The following is a 23664-nucleotide window of genomic DNA, read 5'->3' on the forward strand; positions in this document are numbered from 1 at the left end:
AAATTTATTAGATGTTTTCCTAAATATAAAGATCGATAGGCTGGAATTTTCTGGATTAGGGCCTAATTAAGGCAAAAATATATGTATTTTTACTTGAAGAACATATATCAGAGCATAGTCTGTGAGTTATAGAATAATAAGAGTGTGGTATTTCATTGTATAACAAGAGATAGTCCATGGAAGCGAAAATAGACGTAGTTTAAGACAAAATAACGTCCAAAAACAGCCGTAGAGTCAAACGGCAACTGTTGACGTTCTTTTTAAGAGGACAGGTTGGGTCAACATGATTTAATAAGGATAATACAGTACTGAATTTGTAATAATACAAACTATAATTTAAAATCTTTATTACTGATTTTTTTATTAAGAAGATTAGGTATACACAGCAATGTACTACTACCCCTATTCTATATGGAATATTACACAGTGTAGATAAAAAACTAGCTATAAGTTTATCGAATACTCCCATCTCACAGGATGGTTAGACATACTGTACATGGAATCAATTTAGAAAATACCAGCCTCAATACAAAAAACAAATCAACTCTGACTAAACAACTCTAAGCAATTTTCACAAGAGGTAAGCACTGAATCATGGAAACATTATATTATAATTACTCTTACCAGTTTCTACAAGACTCCTCTCAAACAATGTATTTTTAAACATGTTTAGGTATACACAGCAATGTGCTGCTTATCTATTCTGTATAAAGGACCACACAGTGTAGATCAAAAACCGGCTACAAGCTCATCCAACATCCTCACCTCACAGGATGGCCAGTCATACATGGAATTAGGAAAGAACAAAATACTTAATGCTGATCTATTAGCCTCCACTGGCAAAATCTGGGTGCAGCACAAGAATATCTTCCAATATTCCTGAGTGTATGATGTAATTACAGAGCTCAAAATACCTCATACCATTTGGTATGAAGTCACTGATAACAGGACAATCACAGATATAGTGTTGGAGAGTATGTTCTCTCAAGTAGGACTGAAAACAGATGTTTTTTTCCACCAAGAGGGCTATAAACCCATGGAACCGCCTACCCGCTGAAGCCGTAAATGCCAAATTCCAGCTAAAAAATATCATTAAGACAATTGGCGGTCCTTTAACAAGCCGCCGGCTTTCTGTCCTCTTCGAGGCCACCAGATAGTTAGTGGCCCTTGGGTTCTTAGAATTACGTAGGTAAACTCTTAGAATTACGTAGGTAAACAACAAATGTAACATATTTGTTTACTACAATGTCGGTGCTGGCTGTAGAAGTTGAAAAAACATTGTTTTACTTCGAAATATAAAATTTCTTCCTAAGTGGACCTTATTGAATCGCATGTAAGCATCTTCTTAGGGCGCACTTAGGAACCTTCGTAGCAAACCCACTTACGAAGAAATACACAGAGCTTCCTGAATCGGTTAGGACCCATTTAGATTATGCAGTTCAGTTTTGGTCGCCGTACTATAGAATGGATACAAATTCACTAGAACACGTCCAGCATATGATGACAAAGTTAGTCCCGCAAATTAGAAACCTCTCATACGAAGAAAGATTGACAAAGCTTAAATTGCATTAGCTGGAAAGGCGAAGAGTTAGGGGTGACATGATAGAGGTGTTTACTGGTTTGGTAACAGGATTGTGGATTTGTGGAACCATTTACCGCGTAAAGTGGAGGTGGGGTCCGTTAATTGTTTAAAGCGTGGGGTGAACAATACGCTATACGTATTAGTGGCTTTAGGTATTGTATGCACTAGCTCTATAAATCCAACATTATGTTTGTAACACATCATCTATGTATGTACTTTTCCCGAATAAAAATTTAAATTTTGAATTTGACATGTATGTGGGTGGGATATTGCGTGGTTATAAATAGGAGATGCCTCGTATGGGCCAATAGGCTTTCTGCAGTTATCTTTAGTCATATGTTCTTATGTATTAGGTGATAGGAAACGTGCCGAAGCTGTACATGCCAAAACTGTTAAATATTAAAATCCAGCTGGAAAAACTCCTCACGGTAAATAGGAACAGCCTCGTATAGGGCAATAGGCCTTCTGCAGTTACCTTAATTCTTATGTTCTTATATAACATAATGATGTTATATAAGAATATAAGGTTCAGGTTCATGATACAGGTTGAGGAGCTTGTACACCAATTGATTGACAGCTGAGGGGCGGGACCAAATATCAAAATCAAAAATCAAAATCAGAATCAAAATGTTTATTCAGGTAAAGTACATACATACAAGGTGAGATACAAACATTGATGGATTTATTGATAGAGCTAGTATATACAAAGCCTAAAGCCACTATTACGCAAAGCGTTTCGGGCAGAAATAGTCGAAGCTCAGCCCCGTAAGCACAACTAGGTGAGTCCATTGGCATGACCATTAGGGTGTGCGCCATCTATATTTTGACAGCAGCACTACACATTAACCCCGCGTTATTCTATATCCAATACATGAGTGTTATGGTCAGTTGCTAGTCTATATATGTTTCTGGACAAAGTAAGTGATGTGAGGCTTGTTGCGGGCCAAGATCGGTAGTAACTGTTTGAATTGTGTTGGAAGAGGATGTGTAGGCCAGTGTGGTAGACTAGCGGGTAAGTAGCGAGTCTTGTAGCTTTTTAAAGTGCGTCTTTGTAATTCATTTGTGCTAATAACCAATTTTCGGCTGTTTAGTTAGGTTTTGTTTGAGATTTATTTAATGGGTACAGATAGTAATATAAAGGGGGGGAGGGAAATTGTGTAGATAAAAGTAAATTACCTGTGTAAGCTACATACGGTTTGAAACGATTGACCAGATCGTTATCTTGCGGAATAACTTAAGCTTTTTTAGGGTTGATGGATGTTAATCTTCGTTTGAAGAGCTGTTAACTTGACAGTTAAGGAAAGTTCCAGCTGTGTCTGGGTACAAGTGACAGGATGAACAACCCAGTGGGTTTTCTTCCTCTTGGCGAGTGTTGTACATGCTGCTATGGCGGTGTCCACTCAAAAGATTAGTGGCGCTGCCCAATGAACTCGCCCCTCGGGGCAAAATTTAAAAAAAAATGCCAGAACCCCTAGTGACCTTGAAAAGGCCATGAAGTCATGGTCCTGTCAATTCCCCCACTTTTGAAAGCCGTTTAAACAGTGCGGTTTCATAGGCTTATACCTATGTGTGAACATGTTCTAGCAACCACGTTAGAAGCTTAATCTGATTGTTTTGAGCTTTTGAAAAGCATCTTCAGCTGAGGCCGGCCCTTTTATTACGCGTAACGTGCGGCTGGAGTTTTTAAGTGTACTTCTCGGTTAAGGACAAAGACAAATGGTCATGTATCGAATAAATTAGGGAAAGTTTGAGATCTATCTAAAACTGTCAGAAGTGATAATGGAGATAACTACGTTTTTATTCTGTATTTACTAAACATTATCAGCCGAACAAGACTTTGGGAGTACAGGTTGGATAATTCAGCAGTTACCAGGGAGGGTGATGGTTTATTTAAACAAATGGTAACTCTAGTCTGATAGTTTTTGCCAGGGTGCTTAATAAAAAAGGGCAGCTTTGATAGGTTTATAATTTATTAGTCGGGCAGTACTAGACGTGTGAAGGTACTAATGTGGTACCAGTTTCAAAGGAAAAAGAGAATTTTAAAGAATTTTTTTTATAAATTATTCTAAGGTTACCTGATCAACCAGGCTGTGACTCATACGTCAGGCTGCGAGCAGCCAAGTCGAACAGCCGGGTTGATCAGTCCAGCAACCAGGAGGCCTCGTCGACGACCGGGCCGCGGGGACGCTAAGCCCCGGAAGCACATCAAGGTAGGGTTTAATTTCCTTGTCAAATTAACGGCCAATTAGCTTGGTTTATTGTGGGAAGTTACTTTAATCTTAAAACTACAAATATTTGTATTCCTCTTGGAAAAATCATACATAAATTGCATAGTTCTACTATTAGCTGTTAATGATAACACTTGCATAGTTGATGAAATGGTGATAAGGTTTGTGATGTGTACCATGGCTTTAGCGAAACTCTTTTTGATAGTGCCAAATGGAAAAAAAGATAGAGGCTCAAAATATTGGGTGCTGTATGAAGTTTAGAGCATTGCTATACCAAAGTGGTTAGTATAAATGGTGTTAAAGGAAATATTGTTGGTGCCTCAATGCTATTCTGGGACCTCGGTTGAAGATGTTGGAGCAGGAATAATTGCAGAATTGCAAAATAAAAAAAATCGAAAGAAATACTTGCTATCACTTAGAGAGGATGGTTTTGAAATGGTATAATTGCCAGATGCAGTCTAATGCTGACAAATAAAAGGTTTTGAGGCTAGGAAATGATACAGATAAGAGCTACATGGTGTGGATTACAAGAGGGACCAGGGTTTGATAAAAAATGCATAAATGTTCATAATTGGGGCAAATGGGACGGTAATTTGTCAAAGCACTAGTAATAAAATACCTGGTATTCTCCAGGTATCTTGCTCTTGTTAAGCCCCATTTAGGTGATGCAGTTCTGGTTGGCATGCTATAGAACGGTTATAAAATAATGCATTCAATGTAGTATGAGTTAACCCCACAAACTGGGAAAAGTGTTGTATGAAAAGATTGAAAAGGCATAAATGCATGCCTCTAAAATGGCAAAATTAGTGACATGATAGGTGTAAAAGTGGACAAATGGACATAAGGGAATATTAATGAGGTATTAAGAGTATGCAAAAGACGACCCCGAAACAAAGGGTACGAATTGGATAGTTTAGCTTTAGGAAAGACCTGGGTAAATACTAGTTCGACAAAAGGGTTTTGGTTGAACAAATTAACGCGTAACAATGTGGAAGTGGGATCCCTAGATAAACCCACAAGGGCCGTGATGAGGATTGTAACCTGCGTCAAAGAGCATCACTCTGCTTTAATAGACTGAGCACATGGTAAAATCTTTTACCATGTCGTAGCTCAATCGATTAAGGCAGCGTCTGGTATGCTCTCGGACGCCAGTTAGAATCCTCGTCACGGCCCTTGTGGATTTGTTCATGTAATGCATCACGTTGATTTGTGATCCCTAGATAGTTTCAAGCGTAGGTAAATTGTTCAGTATAAGTGGGTGGATATAAGGAGCTGCATTGTATGGGCCAACAACCCTTCTGAAGTTACCTTCATTCTTATGTTCTAACCTGCTTAGGCCTAGTTTTAATCGGAAGCTAATATGGCTATTAACTAAAGTTAATTAAAATATTTAAATAGTGAAAGCCAAAGTTGATAACAATGTATACTGTTGACTGAAGTTAAATAGGTGTTGCATCACCATACCTAAGCTTTAATCTTGGTAATCTAGTTTACAGCACCCCTTATAGAAAGACAGCTGAAACGGCTGAAACATCGGGAAGAAACGGAAGAGACCAATATTAACAAGACCTCGTCGTGGATAGTCGTTAACGACAGGGGTCTTGAAGACCTTGACAAGGCTGCCTACAGACGCCCTAAGGACAGCAAATTCATTTGCCGTGTTGGACGACAAGTGCTGTGGTGAGCCTGCAGTTCACTCGAAACGGAAATCGGCGAGGAGCGGCGAAGCGCAGACCCCTCAGGCTTCTCAGAAAGTTAGAGGTACCAACGCGAATTTTGGTTGTGGGAGATTCCCAGGTGAGGTATTTACAGAACGTTTTGTGCCAGAGATAGGGGGAACAGATTAAGGGTTTGCTATCCGGGAGCTGGAATTGGTGATTTTGTTGGAAACATGAATGATATTATGACGGGTTTGTTCCCATTATTTGTATTAGTGCAGGGGGTAATGATGTTGGACGAGTTAGGAGTGAGGAACTAAGGACGGCCATTGAATTAGTTAGGAGCAAGTGAGGAATCCTGATATGTCCCTTTCTTCAAAGCAAGGGAGTGGGTAATGAATGGATGTTGAGGTCACTTGGCGTCACTTCTGGCTGGAAAGATATTGCAAATCAAATGAAGTATCTTTCATAGACAACTGGAAACACTTCTATGGAAGAAATGAAATGTATGCTCGTGATGGGGTGCATCTATAGAGGGCTGGGGTTGTTGCTGTTGCAAACTGGTTGGAACCAGTGGTTAGGTGTTTGGGTTTAAACTGTTAGTGTTATGGGAATTGATTTGGAGGAAGGAGGTAATAAAAGTATGTGTTCGTGGGAGAAAAGAATTGGCAAAATGATCAGGGAAAGATAAGGGCCTCAAAATAACAATTCACTTAGGGTATATTGCACTAACAGTCTAAGTCTAAGAAATAAAATTAACGAATTAAGTGCTCTTGTCTGCACAGAAAAATTATTGCACATGCTGAAACATGGGATACCAGTTTTTAAGAAAGGAGATAGATCACTTGCGTCTAACTATCGACCAATTAGCCTAACGTCTATTGTGGGAAAGTTACTCGAATCTATAATAGCAAATAAAATTCGTCTTCATCTTGAAAAACATAAATTAATAATTGAGTCGCAACATGGTTTTATAAATGGCCGTTCATGTTTAACAAATTTGTTATCTTTTTATTCTAGCATTGTTGAGGCAGTTGATAGTGGTAAGGATTGCGATGTTGTATACCTTGACTTTAGCAAAGCTTTTGATACAGTGCCACATGAAAGACTGATTAAAAAAATAGTCTCATGGTATTGGGGGTGCTATATTAAGCTGGATTAGGGCATGGCTATACCAAAGGAAACAGAGAGTTAGTATAAATGGAATCAAGTCAGAGTGGGAAAATGTTGTAAGTGGAGTGCCTCAAGGCTCTGTCCTGGGACCTCTGTTGTTTATAATATATATAAATGATTTAGATTCAGGTTTGAGTAGCAACATTTGCAAATTTGCCGATGATACGAAAATCGGTAGGGAAATTAATTCGGAGGAGGACTCACTATCACTTCAAGTTGATCTAGATAGGGTTTTGAAATGGTCAAAGGATTGGCAGATGCAGTTTAATGCTGATAAATGTAAAGTTCTGAGGTTAGGTAATGATGATAGAGTTACAAGATACGAGCTAGATGGTGTTGTGATTGCGAAGTCGGATTGCGAAAGGGATCTGGGAGTTATGATTAGTAAGAATTTAAAACAAAAGGATCAATGCATAAATGTTCGTAATAAGGCAAATCGGACACTTGGATTTATTAATCGCAGCGTTAGTAACAAGACACCTGGTGTGGTTCTCAAGCTATATCTTGCTCTAGTTAGGCCCCATTTAGATTATGCAGTTCAGTTTTGGTCGCCATATTATAGAATGGATATAAATTCACTTGAACGTGTCCAGCGTAGGATGACTAAGTTAATTCCCCAAATTAGAAATCTTTCATATGAATGTAGAAAATAGAGGACTATTAGCTGAACATAAAATAAATGGATTTAAACTGTATCAGATATATTAGACGAGGGGGAGTAGCCATGTATGTTGGAGACAATTTGAAATGTAGTCTCAACGAGGGAATAAAAACTGAGCCACCCGCAAACTATTTGGATAGAATTAAAAGAAAGCAAATATTATAATAGAAGTTATATATAGGCCACCAAATTTAGACAGAATGGAAGCAAAGCATCTATGGGATGAAATATCTAGAGCATCTAGATCTAATAGTATTTGTCATGGGTGACTTTAACTTTAGTGGAATAAACTGGTTGAACAAAACTGAATAGTGAAGCAAAAGATTTTCTAGAATTAATTGAAGATGGTTTTCTTACGCAACACATTGAGGAACCAACGCGGGAAAATATTTTAGATTTAGTGTTAACAGGGAAACGCAAATTAATGACATCGAAATAGGGAGTGAGCTAGGGAACAGTAATCAGAGAAGTCAGATTTAGCATGGAATGGAATAGACCTGTAGGAAAAAATTCTGTTAGTGCCAGATTTTCGAAAAGCTGATTTTAATAGCCTAAGAAATTTTTTGGGTCAAATAGATTGGGAAGTCTTGGGTATGGGGTGTGGGCCGGTCTTGGAGAGACATGAACCCAGCAATAGGTGACGTAAAAGGGGATTTCGATGTGGATTTAATATATAACTTGTTTAAGAATATTCTAAAAGCGCAGGAATGTAGTATACCATACAAATTGAATTGATCAAATACTAATGACCCAAAGTGGATAACACAGAATTTAAAGAACCTTATCGGAAAAGAGAGCTTGGTACAAAAGGATTAAGTATGGGGAAGTCGGTTTAGAACAGGAATTCATTAAACTGGTTAGAAATATTAGTTTCTTTTTGCTTTCCTAATCTCTCTGAAGTTCGCATAGCAGAGCAAGTAAAGTAAAATGCTAAAGGGTTTTTTCAGTTATATCGAACTAAGACTAGGGAAAGGATAGGTCCATTAAAAACTGACAGGTCAAATAAAGGACAATGACAGAGATTAGTATTTTTAACAAATATTTTATCTGTATTTACTAAAGATTACTAAATTGCCTTCTGGTGCCCATTTGAAAACTGATCCACTTTGTGTTTAAAGGTTTTGAGTGATTTTCATTTCTTTGGTCCTGCATAAATTTACTCAAAATATTCCTAAAATGTGCCATTTTTGTTAGTCTTTAATTAAATTGTATTTGCAGGTGGTAAATTGTTTCTGCTGCTACAGCTTTCCAGCCCAAGTTGTTGACTGGCTAGTCTTTTACTGCTTCCCAACATGTTAGTGAGGTCCTGAGCTGATGTACCCTATGGCGAAGAGTGAGGCACTAGTTTCCTGAAGTAATGTATAGCATGAGATGGCACCCATTCTAAACAGCAGCCGGCACCAACTCTGGCCGACGTTGGAGTGGACAAGACCCAGATCCTGTGGGGAGGAAAAGTCTACACTAAACTGTGCAAGGTGCAGATAATCTGACCCCCCCCCCCCCCTCCCTTTGGCAGTTTCTCGGGTACCCCCCTCTTTTCCGTTTCCTTATTTTGTAAAGCTTTACCTTAAACGGCAGCATAGCTTGGCACTCGTGGCTTTAGTGGGACTGTTCCATTGGATTGTAACTGTGGGTGGGGGGGAAAGCATCTAGGTTTGTTCTACATTGTAGTCTCTTTAAACCATTTTAATGTTGCACTCAACTTATTCTTGACAGTTTTGCAAACTTATAGATTTTCAGTGTGAAGAAATTGGTACCATCCTGTCTGACTTGCAATGTACCGTTTTTTATTAATAGCAGTTTCATAAAGAATGACTTATTGGCTGGTATTAAATATCATCCAAAGCAGAAAATCGGTAAAGTGTCCATGCCTTGGTATGATTAGTTGGGCGAATGAGTGTTGTATAACGGCTTTCTAAAGTGTAGACTTTTATTTTCAGGGTGTTGGTTTTTCTCACTGAAGCTACCACTCGTGCAATTTTGATTGGTGATTGACTTAGTCCTCCTCGTGATCTACGGCAAGGTAATATTTTTAGCATTTATATTATGCTGCACATGTTAAGCTTTAGTTTTAAATTAGCTTGTCTTCCAATTACATGTGTTGATGACCATTTTTTGTATGGGCTTCATACCCTTCACTTTAACATGAATTAACATCCTTAAGTCAGCCCAAAAAATTAGAATATATGGTTCTGCGACGTTTAGTAATTTGTAAGACCTTTTCACTATTTTTAAACTATTGCTTTTATCCATTGTAAGTTATTAAATGTGCTTTAACTTACAGTAGTGTGGTAGGTTTGGAAAGCTTTAAAAAAATCCATGTATCTAGTTGCTGGAGCTCCTATATTAGGAGCTTAACTTGCAATGTAAATTTGCATGATAGCCTTGTTTATATAATTTTGGGGGAACCAACACTTTAAATATTTAATGGAAATGGTGACTGAATCCAATAGATACCAAAAAATAACCAGAGCAAAGTGTACTTACAAAAGTAGGCAATTGTTCCATTAAATTTAGATAAAATTAATCAGTTTGGTAGTTCCAGGGAGATTTGTGTAGTCGGTCTACTATTGTGAAATGTAGTTTTATTAATTATGCCAATGCTGCTTTTTATAGTCTTTGCACCTGTTTCCTAAGATTGACAGCATGAGGTGAATCTTCCAGCTTCGGTCTTGAAGTTGTAAATAATTAGGTAATATAACTTTTATTTATAAGAAAATGAAATTAAAAGTGTAGCATAGGCTTGTATCTCCCTTGGGAGAGTTGTCAAACCCATAGATATTTCCTTGTCCAAATACTTTAAAGGTTGTAAGTTGTGCCTATTGTAATTTAGAAATAACGTTTTGTCAGTCTTGAAGGGCATGACAATGATTAGGTTTATAATCAAGAATCTTGGCGTAGACAACAAAATTGATTCTACTAAAATACTAAATTGTATAATTATAAATTAACATTGAAGCACAATGAATGTGGTACTGCAGTTTAATAATTATGGTCCACAATTTTGTTAAAAATTTGAGTGAATATTTCCAGAAAGTTGATTGTGGCCATACCTGTTGGAGTAGTAAAGACAAACGTTCAAATTGCTCTTCTTGATATAACCCCCAAGCTGTAGGCTGCTGTTCGATTAAGTAATCGTATTTTACTTATGTAAAACTGGCCACTGTAATGATTAATCTCTACTCGATATACAGGCTCAATAGTCTCTGTAGTAAATATACTCTATTGTCAATGAAGTACAAAAGTCTTAGGTGATACATTGACTGAGGAAAATCAAAGTTCATTGAAATAAATTTATTGAGGTAAAATCCAGAGGGATGAGGTAGCTAAGGCAGTTCATAACTTAAGAACAAAGGCAACTGCAGAAGGCCTGTTGGACCATACGAGGCAGCTCCTATTTATAACCACCCAATCCCACTCATATATATGTCCAACCCATGCTTGAAACAATCGAGGGACCCCACCTCAACAATGTTACGCGGCAATTGGTTCCACAAATAAACAACCCTGTTACTGAACCAGTATTTACCCAAGTCTTTCCTAAATCTAAACTTATCCAATTTATACCCATTGTTTCGTGTTCTGTATTGTGTTGATACTTTTAATACCCTATTAATATCCCCTTTATGTCCATTCACCCACTTGTAAACCTCTATCATGTCACCCCCTAACTCTTCGCCTTTCCAGTGAATGCAACTTAAGCTTTGTTAATCTTTAAACATATGAAAGATTTCTAATTTGGGGAATTAACTTAGTCATCCTACGCTGGACACGTTCAAGTGAATTTATATCCATTCTATAATATGGCGACCAAAACTGAACTGCATAATCTAAATGGGGCCTAACTAGAGCAAGATATAGCTTGAGAACCACACCAGGTGTCTTACTAACGCTGCGATTAATAAATAAGTGTCCGATTTGCCTTATTACGAACATTTATGCATTGATCCTTTTGTTTTAAATTCTTGCTAATCATAACTCCCAGATCCCTTTCGCAATTCGACTTCGCAATCTCAACACCATCTAGCTCGTATCTTGTAACCCTATCATCATTACCTAACCTCAGAACTTTACATTTATCAGCATTAAACTGCATCTGCCAATCCTTCGACAATTTCAAAACCCTATCTAGATCAACTTGAAGTGATAGCGAGTCCTCCTCCGAATTAATTTCCCTACCGATTTTCGTATCTTCGGCAAATTTGCAAATGTTGCTACTCAAACCTGAATCTAAATCATTTATATATATTATAAACAGGTCCGAGGACAGAGCCCTGAGGCACCCCACTTACATTTTCCCACTCTGACTTGACTCCATTTATTGTTTCCTTTGGTATAGCCATGCCCTAATCCAGTTTTATATAGCACCCCCAATACCATGAGACTCTAACTTTTTAATCAGTCTTTCATGTGGCACTGTATCAAAAGCTTTGCTAAAGTCAAGGTACACAACATCGCAATCCTTTCCACTATCAACTGCCTCAACAATGCTAGAATAAAAAGATAACAAATTTGTTAAACATGAACGGCCATTTATAAAACCATGTTGCGACTCGATTATTAATTTGTTTTTCAAGATGAAGACGAATTTTATTTGCTATTATAGATTCGAGTAACTTTCCCACAATAGACGTTAGGCTAATTGGTCGATAGTTAGACGCAAGTGATATCTCTCCTTTCTTAAAAACTGTTATCACATTAGCAACTTTCCAAAACTCTGGCACTCTGCCTGACTCTATTGATTTATTAAATATGGTTGACAGTGGGTCACAAAGCTCCTCTTTGCATTCTTTAAGCACCCTGGCAAACACTTCATCCGGCCCTGGGGATTTGTTTGGTTTGAGTTTTACTATTTGTTTAAGAACATCCTCCCTGGTAACTGTTAAACTCGTCAACCTGTCCTCGTCCCCACCCACATAGACTTGTTCGGCTGAAGGCATATTGTTAAGTTCCTCTTTAGTAAATTCAGATACAAAATATTTATTAAAAATACTACTCGTCTCTTCATCACTATCTGTTATTTGACCTGTCTCGGTTTTTAATGGACCTATCCTTTCCCTAGTCTTAGTACGATATAACTGAAAAAAAACCTTTAGGATTTGTCTTTGCTTGCCCTGCTATGCGAACTTCATAGTTTCTTTTTGCTTTCCTTATCTCTTTTTTTTATTTCTAACCAGTTGGACGAATTCCTAATCTAAAGTGACCTCCCCATTTTTAATCCTTTTGTACCAAGCTTTTACCTATAAGGTTCTTCAAATTCTTTGTTATCCACTTTGGGTCATTGGTATTCGATCTATTCAATTTGTATGGTATACTACGTTCCTGTGCTTTTAGAATATTAAATAAGTTATATACTGAATCCACATCGAAATCCCCATTTACGTCACCTATCGCTGGGTTCATGTCTCGCTCCAAGACCGGCCCCCACCCCATACCCAAGACTTTCCAATCAATTTGACCCAAAAAATTTCTAAGGCTATTAAAATCAGCTTTTCGAAAATCTGGCACTTAACAGAATTTTCTCCTACAGGTCTATTCCATTCTATGCTAAATCTGATTTCTTTGTGATCACTGTTCCCTAGCTCACTCCCTATTTCGATGTCATTAATTTGTTTCCCTGTTAGTTAACACTAAATCTAAAATATTATTTTCCCGTGTTGGTTCCTTAATGTGTTGCGTAAGAAAGCAATCGTAAATTAATTCTAGAAAATCTTCACTATTCCCTGTTTTGTTCAACCAGTTTATTCCACTAAAATTAGTCACCCATGACGTAAATACTGTTAGATCTAGATGCCCTAGATATTTCATCCCATAGATGCTTTGCTTCCATTCTGTCTAAATTTGGTGGCCTATATATAACTCCTATTATAATATTTGCTTTTTCGTATAATTCTATCCAAATAGTTTGTGTGGGGCTCAGTTTTGATTCCCTCTTTGAGACTACATTTCAAATTGTCCCTAACATATATGGCTACTCCCCCTCCTCGTCTAATATCTGTGAAATAGTTTAAATCCATTTATTTGATATTCAGCTAATAGTTCTCTATTTTCTACATTCATCCACGTTTCGGTAAGTGCAATAATCTCTTTTTTTTTTTGTGCAGACAAGAGCATTTAATTCGTTAATTTTATTTCTTGGACTTCTACTGTTAGTGTAATATACCTTAAGTGAATTGTTATTTTGAGGCCCTTCTCTTTCCCTGATCATTTTGCCAATTCCTTTCTCCCACAAACACGTACTTTTATTATCTCCTTCCTCCAAATCTATTCCCATACCTCTATCAGCTAACGGTTTAAACCCAAAGAAACACCTCTAACCACTTCTTCCAACGAGTCCGCAACAGCAACAACCCCAGCTCACGATAGATGCACCCCATCACGAGCATACATTCCATTTCTTCCATAGAAGTGTTCCCAGTTGTCTATGAAAGATATTGCATTTGTTTTGCAATATCTTTCCAGCCGGCAATTGACAAAGTGCCCTCGATATCCATTCATTTCCTACTCCCTTTCTTGGAAGAATGCCACATATGATCGGGATTCCTCCCTTGCTCCTAACTAATTCAATGGCTGTCTTGAATCTCTGTATTAGTTCCTCTCCTAACTCGTCCAGCATCATTACCCCCTGCACTAATACAAATAATGGGTTTGTTTACATTTCCTGTCATAATATCATTCATGTTTCCAACAATATCACCAATTCCAGCTCCCGGATAGCAAACCCTTAATCTGTTCCCCCTATCTCTGGCACAAAACGTTCTGTCTAAATACCTCACCTGGGAATCTCCCACAGCCAAAATTCGCTTAGATTCTCCCTTTTCCTTTCGAGCAGTTTGAGGGACCTGCGCTTCAATGCTCCTCGTTACTGTGTCTTTGCCACCTCGTTGAACAACAGGTTCAACACAGCACTCGTCCTCTAATACGTCAAATGCGTTAAAAGTCCTTTGGTGTAGGCTATTAGTTGTCGGTTTTGCCAAGGTCTTCTTAAGACCCCTGTCTTTCACAACTTGCCAAGACGAGGACTTCTTAATACTGGTTTCGTCAGTCCTTCTTAATGAGGTCCCGTCAACACTGGCCTCCTCCTTCGTTTCCTCCCGAAGTCGTAGCCGTCGTACCTCCTCCCGCAGGGAATCCATCTCTGCTCTCAGAGCTCCAACCAGACTCGCCAAATCTTTTACTAATCCTTCATTTATTGCAATAATAATGTTATTAGAATCGGAGCTCCAGCTAACACAACCTCTCACTGTGACTGCACCTGACAAACTAGGTAAGGTTTAATTTCCTTGTCAAATTAACGGCCAATTAGCTTAGTCTATTGTGGGAAGTTACTTTAATTGTAAAACTACAAATATTTGTAATCTTGAAAAAATCATACATAAATTGCATAGTTCTACTATTAGCTGTTAATGATGTAACACTTGCATAGTTGATGAAATGGTGATAAGGTTTGTGATGTGTACCATGACTTTAGCAAAATTTTTTTTGATAGTACCAAATGGAAAAAAATAGGCTCAAAATATTGGGTGCTGTATGAAGTTTAAAGCATTGCTATACCAAAGTGGTTAGTATAAATGGTGTTAAAGGAAATATTGTTGGTGCCTCAAGGCTATTCTGGGACCTCGGTTGAAGATGTTGGAGCAGGAATAATTGCAGAATTGCAAAATAAAACCAGGACCAGAGTTTGATAAAAAATGCATAAATGTTCATAATTGGGGCAAATGGTACAGTGATTTGTCAAAGCACTAGTAATAAAATACCTGGTATTCTCGAGGTATCTTGCTCTTGTTAAAGCCCCATTTAGGTGATGCAGTTCTGGTTGGCATGCTATAGAACGGCTATAAAATAATGCATTCAACGTAGGATGAGTTAACCCCACAAACTGGGAAAAGTGTTGTATGAAAAGATTGAAAAGGCATAAATGCATGCCTCTAAAATGGCAAAATTAGTGACATGATAGGTGTAAAAGTGCACAAATGGACATAAGGGAATATTAATTAGGTATTAAGAGTATGCACAAGACGACCCCGAAACAAAGGGTATGAATTGGATCGTTTAGCTTTAGGAAAGACCCCCCCTCCCCGCTCAGCTCGTTGTCGCCGTGTGGGGGCTTAGTGGGCGGCTGCCGGAGTGATGCTCCTTGGGACAGTCCTCTGTCCTTTTCTAGCCTTGTGCTCCTGCTGCCGTCCTCTCCAATTCTGCTGGGCATCTTTTCCTTTTCCTTCTGTTTCGTTTTTCTCCCCCCTCTTCTCCTATCTGCTTGCCGTTTCCTACCGACCTTTTGCTCGTTCTGGTTCTTCCCTTGGACTTCTTCTATTTTGACGCCCGGGTGCTTGAGGAGGCATACTCATGCACCCGTAGAACTGCAGTACCCGACGTAGAGAGCGAGGGGAACCTTTTATTGTCAATCCCCACTTCGTCACTGAACCCGATCTCGACGGACTGTCGGTTTCTTAAGGTGGCGTTTGTGGGGCGTATGCTCGCGACGCACCCCTAGGAGGCCCCGACAAGATCGGCGATAGCTTCTTGTTGGGTGTCCTGCCTCTAATTGTGGCTCCATGGTGGGTGTGGGGGCACATTCGTGAGTGAATTCTTTCTTTCGTCAAGATGATTACCCCTGCTTCGGCTTCTTCTGGTTTACCTTCTCAGGCTCGTGGGGTGGGCGACCAAGCCCCCGAGTCGGTCCGTATTGGAAGACCGGGCTCTGTAGCCTCCGCTGCATTGGGCCCCGACCTTGCTCCTCCTTTGGCCTCTCTGACTCCTTCCTCTGGCTCCCCTCCCTCCTCTGTGGTTGGGTCGAGCCCAAAGCCCCCAGTGGTGACTACCTCGTCCCCTGGCGCGGCTCCTTCTCTCGTTGTAACTACTGCGCCTTTTGACCCCTCTCTCTCTGGGGGTTCCCACCGCCGTCCTCGTCACGGCCGCCCTCGCTCGATTCCTTCCAGTTCTGCTACCTATCAAGCCTTGTTTGGTCCCGCTTCGTGGGCCAAATATTTTGATCTCCTCCCTCTTGATTCTGCGAATCCTGACGATTTCTCCCTCCATCGACATCTCATTGATTCCGTGGATGCCTCCATTACTTTCAACCCCACTCGTCTCGGTACCCGTGTCGTTGCTGCTCCTTCTCAGGATGCTGCTTCCCGCTTGGCTGCCTTATCCTGCCTTGGCGAGACCCCCGTTCGGGTCTCGAAGAACGCTCAGTTGAATGCCAGTGTTGGCACCATTTTGCTCCCGCCCCATGTTGCGACCGGTGTTCGGGACCTGCGCGACTGCCACGACGATATTCGACATATCCTCGCTGCCCAGGGCCACTCTATTCTCCAGGTGGACACGTTTACTCGTCCCCCTCGTGGTAGTCGCCGTCAACCCCTCCGGGTTGTGAAGATTACCTTTGATGGTAGGACCCTTCCACCCTCTGTCATTCTTGCTGGTGCCAGGTGCTCTGTCCAGGAGTACATTCCTTCTCCTCGGCTCTGCAACAAGTGCTGGAGGTTTGGGCATGGTGCCCTCCGCTGCTCCGGGACTGTCTCTCTCTGTCCTTTGTGTGGTGGCGAAGGTCACTCTAAGTCGGAGTGCGCTTCTCCCCAGGCTCGTTGCCTCAACTGCGGTGAGGCCCATCCTACCTTCTCCCGTGCGTGTGTCCATTACAAGCTTGAGGCAGCCGTCCTCAACTTGAAGCTCCGGGAGCATTTATCTTTTCCTGAGGCGAGGCGCCAGGTTCGCCGGCTCCCGCCTTATGCTAATATCTCTTATGCTCGCGTGTTGCGCTCTTCCTCTCCTCGTCCTTCCCGCCTTCCTCAGACTCACAACCGTTTCCGGGCCTTGGACCCTGATGCGCCCACTGCCCCTCCTTTGTTCCTTTGGGTTCTCTCCCGAAGGATCCTCCTCCTGGTCCTCTGTCTGGGGTTCCCCTTCCTTCTACCCGGTCTGTCGTGTCTCCTGTGTCTTCCTCGTCCCCCTCCGATCCTCCTTCCCATCCTCTTCCTCCATCTATCGGCTCTCCCCGCCGCCTGTCGGTGCGGGCGGATGTCCATCGCTCTCCTAACGGCCGTCGTGTGTGCTCTCGTTCGGCTTCTCCTGTTGAGACACTGGAATCCGTTGCCCGTTACGTAGTTGCTGGGACACCGGTCTCTTTAAGTCAGACGCGTAAGCCTGGCTCCTCTCCTTCCTCTTCCCCGGCGGGTAAGAAGGCTTCGCTTTCTTCCTCAGCTCCTCCTTCTGGATCTGTTGCTCCTTCCCCTCCCGTTTCAGTGCTTGCGCCCCCTGTTCCTGCTATGGAGGTTTCTTTGGCCCCTGCTTCCCTTTCGGTTGCTGCTCTTGCTGGGGTGCGCTCCTCTCTTTCTACTCCCCCTCTTCCTGCTGCTGTCCTTGACTGCTCCTCTCCGTTGTCTCCTCCTCCGGACCCTGCCCGCCCGCCTCTGATCTGTTCTCCCGTTTCCTTCCCTCCGTCTTTGCTCAGTTTACCCATGCCCCCTAACCCTGACTTTGCTGACCCTGCTCCCGACCCTGATATTCTTTAACGTGCTCTGTTGGTCTTTCGCCTTTGTTTCTTCCTTGTTCTCTGTTTTTGTCCTTTCTCTTCTCGTCGTTGTCCATTCTTCAATGGAACGTTAGAGGTTATTACGCCAATTTCCTCGAACTCCAACTTCTGGTTTCGCGGTTTTCGCCCCTTTGTGTCTGTCTCCAGGAGCCAATGCTTGGTGCTCGTCCTGGTCGTTTTCGTGGCTATTCCTTTCTCTCCCCCCCCCCCCCCCCAGCCATTGCTGGGGCTTCTAATTCTTCTGCTCTCTTGATTCGGGCTGATGTTCCCTTTGTTCCTTTACTTTTTCCTTCGCCTCTCCATTGTTCTGCTGCTCGTATCTTTGTGGGGAAATGGTACACAGTTTGTTCCATTTATCTCCCCCCGAGTGTCCCGCTCTCTCTTCCTGATTTGAAACGCCTCCTAGACTCCTTGCCGGAGCCTGTGCTCCTGCTAGGTGACTTCAATTGTCGTCATTCTCTTTGGGGTGACGTTCTGACGAATACCCGGGGTCGCCTCCTTGAGCCGTTTCTCCTCTCTTCTTCCCTGTCTCTTCTGAATTCTGGTGAGCCCACTCATTTGGACTCTCGAACTCGCACCCTTTCTTGTCTTGATCTTTCTCTCTGCTCTTCTTCTCTTTACTTAGATTTCACGTGGCAGGTTCTTGATGACCTCCATGGAAGTGATCATTTCCCCATCCTTGTTTCCTTTTTCTCTTTTCGCCCTTCCCTCTCTTTCCCTAGGTGGCAGTTTGCTAAGGCGGACTGGACCCTATTTTCCCTCAGTGCTACTCTCTCTGACCTCTCCCTTCTGCCCCTCTCTCGCGCTCTCCTCCTTTTTCATGACACTGTCTTCGACGCTGCCCTCCGCTCTATTCCTCGCTCTTCCTCTCGGGGTCCACGGAAGTGCGTTCCCTGGTGGAATGCGGACTGTGCTCGGGCTGTCCGCTGTAAGCGTGCAGCCTGGAAGAAGCACCGCCGTAGGCAGACGACCGATTCTTTTCTTTTCTTTCGGAAAGCGAGTGCGGTGGCCCGTAGGGCCATCCGTACGGCTAAACGTGAATGTTGGGCATCTTATGTCTCGACAATTACGTCCGAAACCCCTCTGGCCCAGATCTGGAAACGTATCCGCAAGTTAGCGGGTAAGTTCGTTCCCGATGTTTCACCGGTCCTTCACCTCCATGATACTCTTGTGGCGGACCCGTTGCAGGTCGCTTCCGAACTGGGTTCCCACTTTTCTTCTGTTAGCTCTGGTCTTCATCTTCCCCAATCTTTCCTTCTTTGTAAACCTGTCCTTGAGTCTCGTCCTTTAGATTTCTGCACTCATCTTCAGCTTCCCTATAATGATCCCTTCTCTCTCTCTCTGAACTTCGTTCTGCCCTGGCCCTCTGCGGTTCTACGGCGGCGGGCTCCGATGGTATTCATTATGAGATGCTTCGCCATCTCCCTCCGAGCACGTCTCAGTATTTACTGAGTCTGTATAATCGGATCTGGGAGTCGTCGTCAGTCCCTGAGGACTGGCTCGATGCCGTTGTCCTCCCTGTTCGCAAACCGGGGTCTCTGGGTACTTCCCCTAAGGACTTTCGCCCTATTGCTCTCACAAGTTGTGTCTGCAAACTCTTTGAACGTATGGTTAACGTTCGTCTGATGTGGTTCCTGGAACACCATCACCTCGTCAAGTGGATTAAGGCGTCTTGTTCATACCAGTTGCGTTGCTTCTGGGAGTATGGGTTCGAGTCACTTCTGGGGTGTGAGTTTTCAGTTGCATATTGTCCTGGGACCATTCAGGCTTGTTCGCATTTGTGTTCCTCACGTGTGCCCCAAAGAATGAGGTGATTTGGTAAAATGCTATGCCCAAGATTACTATCCGAGTGCCGGCGGTGGGGTGGTTCAAATAGCCTCGGCTATCACCTCATTATGTCCGGTCGTGATGGTCAAGTGGATTAAGGCGTCTTGTACATACCAGTTGCGTTGCTTCTGGGAGTATGGGTTCGAGTCACTTCTGGGGTGTGAGTTTTCAGTTGCATATTGTCCTGGGGACCATTCAGGCTTGTTCGCATTTGTGTTCCTCACGTGTGCCCCAAAGAATGAGGTGATTTGGTAAAATGCTATGCCCAAGATTACTATCCGAGTGCCGGCGGTGGGGTGGTTCAAATAGCCTCGGCTATCACCTCATTATGTCCGGTCGTGATGGTCAAGTGGATTAAGGCGTCTTGTACATACCAGTTGCGTTGCTTCTGGGAGTATGGGTTCGAGTCACTTCTGGGGTGTGAGTTTTCAGTTGCATATTGTCCTGGGGACCATTCAGGCTTGTTCGCGTTTGTGTTCCTCACGTGTGCCCCAAAGAATGAGGTGATTTGGTAAAATGCTATGCCCAAGATTACTATCCGAGTGCCGGCGGTGGGGTGGTTCAAATAGCCTCGGCTATCACCTCATTATGTCCGGTCGTGATGGTCAAGTGGATTAAGGCGTCTTGTACATACCAGTTGCGTTGCTTCTGGGAGTATGGGTTCGAGTCACTTCTGGGGTGTGAGTTTTCAGTTGCATATTGTCCTGGGGACCATTCAGGCTTGTTCGCATTTGTGTTCCTCACGTGTGCCCCAAAGAATGAGGTGATTTGGTAAAATGCTATGCCCAAGATTACTATCCGAGTGCCGGCGGTGGGGTGGTTCAAATAGCCTCGGCTATCACATCATTATGTCCGGTCGTGATGGTCAAGTGGATTAAGGCGTCTTGTACATACCAGTTGCGTTGCTTCTGGGAGTATGGGTTCGAGTCACTTCTGGGGTGTGAGTTTTCAGTTGCATATTGTCCTGGGGACCATTCAGGCTTGTTCGCGTTTGTCTTCCTCACGTGTGCCCCAAAGAATGAGGTGATTTGGTAAAATGCTATGCCCAAGATTACTATCCGAGTGCCGGCGGTGGGGTGGTTCAAATAGCCTCGGCTATCACCTCATTATGTCCGGTCGTGATGGTCAAGTGGATTAAGGCGTCTTGTACATACCAGTTGCGTTGCTTCTGGGAGTATGGGTTCGAGTCACTTCTGGGGTGTGAGTTTTCAGTTGCATATTGTCCTGGGGACCATTCAGGCTTGTTCGCATATATATATATATATATATATATATATATATATATATATATATATATATATATATATATATATATATATATATATATATATATATATATATATGACAATGTCAGACCACGGAGGAAAAATGAAACAGGAAATTTCCTTAAGTACTTTCGTATATTAAATACATCTTCAGAAGGTCTGAAGGTCATCATTGGGTGTGGCACTGGCTGGGTGATGCACTGGCTGGGTGTGGCACTGGCTGGGTATTGCACTGGCTGGGTGTGGCACTGGCTGGGTGATGCACTGGCTGGGTGTGGCACTGGCTGGGTATTGCACTGGCTGGGTGTGGCACTGGCTGGGTGATGCACTGGCTGGGTGTGGCACTGGCTGGGTATTGCACTGGCTGGGTGTGGCACTGAAGATGTATTTAATATACGAAAGTACTTTTCTGACATTGTCACATTCTTAATCACGTGTTTATTTTCGTGATATACACACACACATATATATATATATATATATATATATATATATATATATATATATATATATATATATATATATATATATATATATATATATATATATATATAAAATACACATGAGAGGATGTGCAGTGACTTATTTTTTCTTACATATTCAGATATTTGAGTAGGGGTGCCGAGTGATGTCTGGGGCCAGAGTTGGATATTGACCTAATAGCAGCTTTGTGTTGAGTAATTAGAGGACGTAAATGATTTTGGGTAGTAGAACCCCAAGCACAAATACCGTAGTTGAGATAAGGATAGATGAGAGAGTAATAGAGTCACCAGGGCAGGGCGGGGTACATAATATCTGATCTTAGAAAGAATGCCAACAGTTTTTGAAACTTTTTTTTTTATATATTTAGAATGTGTCCCTGGAAATTCAGCTTGTCGTCAATGAGAACGCCAAGGAACTTGCCATCTAATTTGTTACAAATTTGGGTATTGTTTATTTTGAGATTTATTTGATTAGAGGATTTATTGCCAAACAAAATATAGAAAGTTTTGTCAATAATGAGGGTGAGTTTGTTGGCAGTTAGCTAAAGACGGACTTTATTTAGCTCAGTATTCACTGTGGCATTTAGAGCAAGGGGATCAGGACTGGAGTAAATGAAGGTTGTGTCGTCAGCAAATAGAATTGGTTTGAGTTGTTGGGAGGCATTTGGAAGGTCGTTAAAGTAGATGAGAAAGAGGAGAGGGCCAAGTATGCTGCCCTGAGGAACACCAATGTTGATGGGTAGGGTGGGAGAAATTGAATTATTCACAGAAACATACTGGAGCCTGTCAGTAAGGTAAGACTGAAGGTATTGCAGGGAGTGTCCTCTGACTCCATAATGATGTAATTTAGGAAGAAGGTTTTGGTGGTTGACAGTGTCAAAAGCCTTACGCAGGTCCACAAATAACCCAACAGGGAACTCATTTTTATCAAGAGCTTCATGTATCAAGTTAATCATACTAATAAGTGCATCGTTAGTGCTTTTTTTTAGGTCTGAAGCCATATTGGCAAGAGCTAAGTATATTGTGTTTGGCTAGATAAGAGTAAAGCTGCTTGTAGATTTGTTTTTCAAATATTTTTGACAAGTTTGGCAGGATTGAGATAGGTCTGTAATTGTTGACATCTGTGAGATCACCACATTTGTGGACAGGCGTTACTCTCGCTTTTTTTTAGAATATCTGGAAAGGTTTGGAGTTCAAGTGACTTGTTGAAGAGCAATGCAATAGCAGAGGCTAAAGATCTGGAGGCTTTTTTGTAAATTAAAGTTGGTATCTCCTCAAGGGCACCAGACTTGGATTATCTCATTGACGTCAGTGGAGTTAATAGGCTTTAGGTACAGAGACTGTGGATAGCTACCTGTAAGATAGTCCTTAATGTCAGTACTGGAAGATGGAATATCATTTGCAAGGGATGACCCAATGGATGAGAAGAACCTATTGAACTCAATAGCAGAATCAGAGGCTGTAAGCTGACCATCGTTATTTATGGTAAGGACACTGCCCCAGGTGCTGATAACATTACATACTCAATGATCGCACACGCAGGTCCTGCTGGAGAACAAGGAATATTGGACGTCATCACTGCATCTTGGCAGCAAGGCAAACTATCGACCTCTTGGAAGAAAGCAGACATCATACCGATTCCTAAGCCGAAAGAACCTGGCAATTACAGACCCTAATATTCTATTGGGGCATTAGTTCTATATATATATATTTATGTAATATATTATAATAATTACAATATTATTATATTATATTATCAACAGACCCTATATTCTAATATAATTGGCTAACAACCGTCCCATAAATATTGACAGTTAAAGAAAGTACTCTCCAAGTTAAGCAATGTTTCTTGCCTCGTTGCTTGATATAGTCTCAATGGTCAAGGCAGATGGTGGCAGCGTCTTAATTTATGTATATAGCGGTGTTACAATATAGTGGTGTTACAATATAGTGGTGTTACAGGAGATTAACATCGATCACCAGGAATTAAATTCCACCTGGACCATTCTGCACGACCATATATCAGCCTTACATTCTCTCGACGCTTCCTTGCTGAGAGAACGGTCTTCATCAGAGGAGCCAGCACACGGACCAACGACCACAGACCCGAAGACGTTATCGCAAGCTTCAAACCCGAAAACTCCTTAATGAAACCGACCACTTTCACTACCATCCGCCCCGCTGGGAGCAGCCCGACCAGGGAGCAACTGACCTTCATCTCGGTAACTACAGCGGACCTCGCCGCCTTACAAGA

General features: G+C 41.8%; 1 long non-coding RNA gene across 2 annotated transcripts; it reads left to right on the forward strand.

The window, feature by feature from the left end:
* The first annotated feature begins 2303 nt into the window (after window positions 1-2303).
* On the forward strand, window positions 2304-11096 carry LOC123768774 (uncharacterized). Of its 2 annotated transcripts, none has more exons than XR_011225406.1 (5): window positions 2304-2594; window positions 3653-3792; window positions 5300-5571; window positions 8521-8777; window positions 9243-11096. It is a non-coding gene; the product is annotated as an uncharacterized lncRNA (long non-coding RNA). The 2 variants fall into 2 exon arrangements; XR_011225407.1 differs by having other exon boundaries at window positions 2305-2594; window positions 5319-5571.
* Window positions 11097-23664: the final 12568 nt, after the last annotated feature.

The sequence above is a fragment of the Procambarus clarkii genome, chromosome 83, assembly GCF_040958095.1.
Source record: "Procambarus clarkii isolate CNS0578487 chromosome 83, FALCON_Pclarkii_2.0, whole genome shotgun sequence".
Classification (NCBI taxonomy): Eukaryota; Metazoa; Arthropoda; class Malacostraca; order Decapoda; family Cambaridae; genus Procambarus; species Procambarus clarkii.